Source organism: Corythoichthys intestinalis, chromosome 11, assembly GCF_030265065.1.
Source record: "Corythoichthys intestinalis isolate RoL2023-P3 chromosome 11, ASM3026506v1, whole genome shotgun sequence".
Taxonomy (NCBI): domain Eukaryota; kingdom Metazoa; phylum Chordata; class Actinopteri; order Syngnathiformes; family Syngnathidae; genus Corythoichthys; species Corythoichthys intestinalis.
This window is the reverse complement of record NC_080405.1, coordinates 25,248,100-25,256,869: the sequence shown is the minus strand read 5'-3', so window position 1 is coordinate 25,256,869 and position 8,770 is coordinate 25,248,100.

Below are 8,770 nucleotides of genomic sequence, written 5' to 3'. Positions count from 1 at the left end.
TTCCATAATTCATGTATGAATGCGTCACCTATGAATCTTGAAGGAATCTGACCTTTTAGCCAGACTGCCGGAATCGTGCCAGCCGAACCGCCAGACCTGCGCTGGCGGAGCTCCAACGACCTGGGCCAGCGGGAAACTGACATCCCGGCCAAAAGGCCAAACTTCCCACGTTCACCTTAGTCTTAACCCTTTGTACTGATTCCATTTTGAAAGCTGAAAAAAGGCTTTGAAGCACAAGTTGACAATTTATTCAGGTCGACAGTTATCAAACGGCAAGGCAAAACAGAAATACACTCAGGCAGGGAGGCTAGGTCACCCTATCACACGTCAACAAAAGGTTCCTGAGAAAAATGACAGCGTTTAGTTAAACTCAAAATTCAGTCTTTTGAAGGCTCTTGCTGGGCAGGCTGTGGGCAGGAAGAAGGGTGTGTTTGGGCGTTGTTTAAGATTATTGTCTGTTCATAGATTGGACTGGAGGATTCGGGAGTTACTGTTGTCAGGGCAATGAGGGTTGTGGATTTTGCCACCTCAGCGTCAAAGGGACTCTTGGAATCTTTTCGGTCGTGTTATCAGTTGGATATCGGGCGTTCTCCGGTGTTCTTTGTGTTGGGACAGGGCGTCCTGCCATTTGTTTTGGACTCTCCGGGAGAACTGATTTCAAGAGTTGGTGGTGCAGACGTAGGCTTGTCAGCTTCAATCTTGCTCAGTCAGTTGCATGACGCACACGTTGGGCTTCCATGATAAGAAGGCGTCATGTATCTTTATGCCATATATTCTGCTTGTTTTCCTTAAACTATGGTCTAAGTGCTATTTTATATTGGGTGTGTTACATTAATAAAAATAGTCAAACAGTAAATACACGAAACGATACTATTCTCTGATTGATTGAATTAAGTGTGTTAGAGTAATACAAATAGTTGATCGGTAAATACGAGAAAAGGTACTATCTATTTCAATCTCATTACACTTTATCATTTTTTTATTTTTTTTCCCCTGCCACCAAATCTTATCCTACTTACTGCTGTTATGTTAGTGACCTCAGAACTACTTGGGAGGACTGTTTTCAAAAAGTTAAACAACAGCCATGGATGGATGAACTTACTTCACCACAAGGGAAATTACTGAAAAATAATTGAATTTACGGAACAGTCACTATGCAGTTCAGTTGTGCTAGTTAAATACTGTATTATAATCCTACAAGAAGGTGCTTTGTTGAATGACATATTCATTAAGAAAATGGCCATGGGAGCAGTAAGTGCAGGAGGAATAGAGGAAATGTCTTATATTTATTATGTTATTTATGCATTATTACTTCACATATGTGAGAACATGCCGTGATCGACTGAAAATATAACATAACATAACCCTGTCTGGTAATGAGGCCTAGAATGTGCCACAGAAGTAATTTGTATATACAGTGCCAAGGGTAATACTCGACTCGACTCCAATCTATTAGAGAAAAAAAAGGGGAAAGTCACATTGAGCCACACCTCTTCAATGCTGAATTTTATGTTCGATATTTTGCCTTATATTTTTTCCAAGGACCCTGACACTGTCTGCAGTAGAAGTAAACTTACTTCGACGTATTTCTACCTAACTCATAAAGCCATTGCAAAGGAGATATTGGGGAAATGCTCTAGTTCCTCTTGTGATACTCTACTGTCATCCAGTGGTCTAATGGGCTATAGCACACTGTCATTTTCATTGTCTACTGTTTTTCTGTGAACACTGTAGTTTTTAGCATGAGGATCGATTTTTAATCAACTGATTTTTGTCCATTAATTCAATCAGATTAAACCGCATCTACGTAATCTAAATGATCTAAATAATCTAATCTAAATAATCTAATGCATCATGTAAAACAGTAGTTGCCATTTTGGAGACAGAATATAATATGTAACATGGATTCTGAGACATGGCTGAGCCTGCACCATCAGTGACAAAAGGTAGGCCTATACCCAGTGGTGTTACCAGGATACCAGGTGTGGTTGGGCATTAGTTTTACATAGGGAGGTAAAAAAAAAAAAAAGTAGGTCGAAATCCAGCGTAGGGCTACTGCACCTTAAGACATGTTTTGTTTTCTCCTTGAGATAACTGTTGTTGTGATTTGGTCAAAATAAAAGTTGATTTGATATTATTTGATTTAGAAGACATCCATAACTGAACGGTATGGACATGCAGGTGAACAATGTTTTTTAGGTAACCTATTGTGGCTCTTCAGTTTTATTATTATCATTATAGTTATTCTTTGTTCCGCAGCCCCTTTGAGCTCAATTTGACCCCCTTAGAACGCTTCAAAATGCACCAAAATCGGCAGGCAGGTCAATTAGGCTCGGGCGTATGACGTGGCACTCGCGAGGTTTCCGCCGCTATCGCCATTGTGGAAGATAAACTGAGGCATTTCAACACAGGTCGCTCTTTAAAAATGGTTGGAAATTATTGTGCGGTAAAGAATTGCAACAACCGATCGAATAGAAAAAGGAGAATGTACAGCTCGACGGAACACCATTGAGTTTCTTCCGGATCCCTACATGGAGAAAAGGCGAGGGAAAGCTCATATCTGAACTTACCAAACGTCGAAGAATGGCATGGGTGGCCTCGATCAGAAGGAAGGGCATAACGTTTGATTCTCCAGTTACACACTGAGTTTGCTCTATGCACTTCCACTCCGGTAAATTAATTTCGTTTGTTTACGCAAATTTCAGTAACTTTACGCCCTAAGTCGGCCTGTTGTTAGCTATTGCTACAGCTAAACAACTAGCATGCATACATGTGCATTGTCTTCATAAGACATAATTCATGTCGTTGCTAAATGAAAAAGCTGTAATATTTTGACGTGAGAGAGTGGCAAAGAATTTGTACACAGGCTACATTTTATGCAGCAAAAGTTTTGTACATCCGTGGTCACAGACTAATGTAAACACACATTGCCTACCTTTGCTAGAAAGATGGTGTTGCCGTTTGCTATGGTCATAAAGTGAAGATCCTGCACCCATCCGCAGCAAAACTGTTCGTAGCTTTGTAGCGATTTGTAGTTTCGGAATTGCTGATGAGTGTAGTAACATATACCAAACACTAAATACAGCATGATGTCCATTTCGCGTAGTGGTGGAAGCTTGTCGACATCTTTATTCCATTTGTGTTCGGCTTGCTCGTGAGGGTCAACATTGTTCACATCCTTAAAATTGCTCACATATCGGTCCTTCGCCGTGGTAACAAGTTTGTCTCTGTATCGAACTGGCAAGTATTCCTTACTTTTTTCCATCTTTGGTTGCCGCTAAGTTTAAATGTCCCGTGATGCTTCCGCAATGGTTGCGTTGTCGCAAATCTCGCATGATCCCGTGCTGCTGTGACGTAAACGCTCGAGCCTAATGCAGGTGTAATCTTTGATACCGTGTAAAGACTAATCCCAAATACACTATATAGCGCCCCCTAGCAGTCATTCTTTGTCCCGCCGACGTTTTGAGCCCTACTTTGACCCCCTCAGAATGCTTCAAAACTCACCAAACTCAACAGCCAGGTGAACACTGGTGAAAACTTTGATAAAATGTAAAAAATAAAAATGTTTTTTAAAAATGCTCAAATGTGTGTAGCGCCCCCGAGGAACAAAACCAGCATTTCATTTCATTTTGTTTAAGGTGAAAAGAGGAGGTAACAACGCAAAGGTTAAAACAAAAAGTTAAAAGAAAAGTTAAAACAAAGGAAAAAACAGTACTATCTGAATGGGATACCATCGTGTTTTCTTTGGGTGGGCAGAGCGTGTCCGTGGGTGGGCACTGCCAAACCCCCGTAACGCCCCTGCCAATCCCATATATTTGTGTTCCGTTTTCAAAGTAACATTTCATAATTATATATTTTTTTAATTAACAGAGGGGGTAAATACACTTTTGAGCATGTGTGTACCTATTTAAACTTTTGAGACTGGCAGTCTCTGTGACATTTTACACATTTTAAAATAGAACATGTAAAATAGCTTGAAATTAAATAATGACTGTCGACCCAAACACGCACCTGGTAAAATTACAAATTAAGAAGGGGTGGCTTGATTTGGGGAGAGTCTTAAAATGTTCTTTGATTTGTTAAATTTAAACAGATAACAGTAACATAGCCATTTGTTGATTATGTCAGTGCCAAATTCTTTATCATATAACCATACCTAATGATGAATGGCATGCCAAATGCTGATAGCAAATATCCTTATGGTTTATGTATCTGATTTTCATGTTTTTAAAAGGTTTTTGTTTTAGAATTTAAAAAATAACACACGCAGCATTACCTCTGTCCGAACTCTATCAGACGGCAAACAAGGCGTCAACCATCTGACATCATGAGCATCATGTTTGATGACATTCTCTTATATATTTGAAATCAAAGTCAATTAAAGGTGATGCATCACGCAATGACTTAATTACAAGCAGTGCTGCTAGCTCTGCAAATGCACCCTTTTCAGCATTGAAATTATTCATGGACTTAAATTAAAATGACTAATTCAAACTCAACATGACCCACAAAACTGGCATTACTTTAAAACTTAAAGGTATACACTTTGAGATGCTTAGCTGTTGAAAAGTAGATATAATTTAATGGTCAATATGACTATAAAATACAGCATAAAATCTGGGAAATCTATCATTAGGAATTTTCTGAACATAATTTTGGGATTGTCCTTATTTCAGAGATCCTTCCGCCTAAGTATAAAGCAATCGAAGTCTTGGGAAAAGGCAGCTATGGAGTTGTACTCAAGTGTTTGGATAGGGAAACAAAAGAAAAAATGGCTATAAAGGTTCCCAGGCCAGGGAGGAACATCCAACGTGAGGTGTGTAGCTGTGTTTATTTTTCTTTTACAGTAGTGATTTGAAAATAAAACTACTCACAAAATGATGTAAAAGTAAAAGTGATGACAATCCTAAGGCTCCCAGAGCCCTGGAAAATAATTGATTTGATCACCGTAATTTTCTAACTATAAGCCACAACTTTTTTCCCTCATTTTAAATTCTGCGGCTTAAAGTCCAGTGCAGCCTATTTGTTGATCTATTTTGGTTAATAGGTAACACTTTATTTGACAGTGGTGTTATAAGACTACCATAAGACCGCCATATTTATGACATGATATTATCATGGGCATTGATAGCATTAGGCGTCACCTGGAAAATTACATCACTACCTCCATTTCTGCCCAGTTTGGATCTTTCACATATAGTATGTTCAAAAATGGGATAATTTGCCAGATGACACAAAATGACATCTGTCATAAGCATTCGTTAATGCTCATGGCATTGTCATGTCATAATTATGATAGTCTTATGTGACTATGTCAAATAAAGTGTTACCAGATACCATACCAAGCAACTAATGAAAAAACTGGAACAGTAACTTAATAATAATTAGCACAGAGCATGAATTTTGACTGTTATTTACATCTTTAATGCTGCAATGCATTGGGTTTTACGATGCAGCTGTCAAATAAAATGTTATCGGTTAATATATTTTGGTGTAAATATCCCATTATACAGTAAGGACGGCTGCGGTTTATAATCCAGTGCGATTTATCTATGAACAAATGCCATTTTGTGTAAAATTTGGTGGGTGGCGGTTTATAGTCAGGTGCGCCTTATAGTCCGAAAATTACGATAATAAGGCTAGGTTTATACTGCAGGTCTTAATGCACAAATCCGATTTTTTGTCATATGTGGTTTTTTGGCGTGCCCGTTCAGACTACCTTTGTCCATGGAGCCGGTTCAAGTATCACGCATGCGCACTAATTCGCAGTCCGAGACGCGCTCAGCAAAGTGACCCGCGTGCACAGAACCATCAAAACAAATGACACATGCTAGCTGTATGACATTACAGGGTGATCATATTTTGATTTCCAAAAAGATGGCACAAATAACAGGCATTAATAATCACCGTTTAGTCTTTTATTCAAAGTTTGTATGGACTGATAGAACGCATACACGCACATCCGTAAGCCTTGACTTGTGTGCATGACATGACGTGGGTGTGTCAATTTGCCCCGTCTCGGCCATGTAAACAATACTGAAATATTGCTCATTCGGCGTATAGAATGAAAATCGAAAATTGTCACGCTTATCCTTTTCTTCATTATTTTTTTATGACTGTGATCAAGCCCGCTTCGTGCATAAAAGCAGAGTTCAAGCTAGAAGCTAATGCACAGGTACATCACTCCTGTCCTGCCAGCCGCTTTCGCTTTGCTGTCGTCATTGCTGCATGAATTCCGATTCGGGAGACTTGAAAGTTCAAACCGCCAGCCACATTCTGGAAAAATGGGGCCCAGATCGGATTAAGACCACATACAAAGGTGACCCCGATCGGATTTGAAATGGGTCCACTTCTATGTGACTTGTCACGTTCAGACCGTCAAGTTAATGCTTCACTTGAGACGGGAAAAACACGAAAAAATCGGATTTGTGTATTAAGACCTGCAGTATGAACCTAGCCTTATTGAATTTGCCTTGAATGGGCTCCCAAAGGTTTTGCACACTAAACAGGATCATGTTATTCTTGAAACTTTAGGCATCCATACTACAGCTATTGATGGACATTCACCTGGCTAAGAACAATATTGTTAAGTACTTTGGTGCCTCCTCCAGTCATAATTTTCTTGTCTTCGAAATGTTGGACATGAGCCTGGCTCAGTACTATCAGAAAAAGGGCCGTATGCACCTGAATGAAATAAGACCGGTCATTCAGCAAGTGAGGATGAATAATAAAACCGCAGTTTTTTGTTGTTGTGATTTCTTTATAAATATGTACTGTACATTTGGCCATCAAGCTAGCCACTGCTTTTGATGCGCTAAAAGCTGTAGGAGTGATCCATGGGGATGTTAAACCAGACAACATCATGCTGGTGGATCATGGGAAGCGGCCATTCATGGTGAAACTGATTGACTTCAGTGTGTCTCTTACTCGACATGAAGCCAAGAAGGTCCTAATGAGACAGGTTGCTTATTTCAGGTAGGTTTTCTGACAACGGTTTTTCTATTTTTATTTTTCCCTGTGTCCTGTTTTAACCTGTAATTTGTTTTTTTTTCCCCAAAAAAAGAGCTCCAGAAATTATTCTCGAGCATCCTTATGCTGAGGAAATTGACATATGGTCACTTGCTGTTGTAGCAGTGAAGATGGTGCTTGGCATTTTTCCTTTCTTGGGAAGCGCAGATTATGACTTAGTATGTTTTTTTTGTTTTTTTTTAATTATATAAACTTGGCAAGGTTTTTCTATGTTGTGTCAAAATTACTAGACATTTACTTTCACTTTACAGGTAAGTTTTACTCAAATGTCTACTAACAATGTTAAGATTTATCTGTCTAGCTGGAATGCATGAATGGTCTACTTGGACTGCCACCAGATAATGTTCTAAAAGCTGGAAAACAAACTATGCAGTTTTTCAACAAATCAGATTCTAGTCAGTGGATATTCAAGGTAAAATTTAAATTTAATTGATCGTCTTAGAACTGTTTAACTAACAAAATTCCTGTATCAAATTGCCAAGTGCGATGGAAGAAAACAACAACAAATATTATCATAGATGCTTGCCACTATTTAGTGCGCAAAAAAAATGGTGTTTTGGTATCTTCCTACTTCTAGTTTTTAATCATTTCTGCTTCCTTCAGAAACGTGAAGAATACTCTGAAAATTCAGATGTCACGGTGAAATTCAAAATTCGTTCTATGGAAGAATTAATCAAGGTTGGTCACTGACTGAGAAATGTCTAATCCAAATTTAATGTTATTTTTAAAGGTTCTATTAATGTTTGCAAACTAGATGTTTCCAGAGAGAGACAATGAGGTTGACAGTTTTTTCGAGCTGTTGAAAGCGATGTTCAAGTGGGATCCCAGAGAAAGAATTACACCCGGTAAAATTCTCAAGCACCCATTCATCAGGAAAACCTACATCTACAAAGGCTCCCACCTCACCATATCTCAGGGATTTTACCGGGCCCTACAATCAGTCACCAACCAGACTGGTAGCAAATTGGGTTGCAGATGTGTTGGTGCCGCTCCACCCAAATCTCATAAGAGGAAGCGACATGCTTCAAAGAAAAAGGAAATGCACTGTATCAAACAGTTATTCTACTGGATGAAGAGAAACATTTTACTGTTGCTGCTTGAAGGTGCTGGTTCAGCAAAAATCCAGTAGGTCAAAAGGCCAGGACATGCTTCCTCTTTTATGCGGAATCAAAACATACTTTCTATTGCATAAATACAGTATGCATGAAATGTTGATATCAACACTCGATATTTTTTTCACTCCAGCTATTGTGGTAACTATTTATTACCTCACTGGTTACCATTGATGGCTCTAGATGTCCAATTCCTTTTAACATGGAGGCTGCAAATGCTTCTCGTAAGGAATTGGACGAAAGGACGAAACTAGTGCTGTCAGTGGCACTGAAAGATGAGCATTGCCAGCCAGTCCTCCCAGTTTGAATAAATTATGATAGTCATAGCACGATTTAGAAATGAGCTGGAAATTATAAATTATTCTGATAGTAACACAAACTGCACTGGGAGAGTATCAGATCCCTGATAACAAAGGAGTGGGTGATCTGTGTCAGTTTGTGCTCCAAACGATCTAGTGTTGATGTCAGGCCATGACAAAGGAAGATTTCCTGCTTAATTCTATTTAAGAATTGGAGGGAAAATAAATAAATACATTTGTACATCTATTTCAATGGAATTGCGAGAATTTCTAAGGATGCGCTGAAGTACTGTGTCCATGCCAGTGTTTGTTTAAACAATTTGGCTCAGA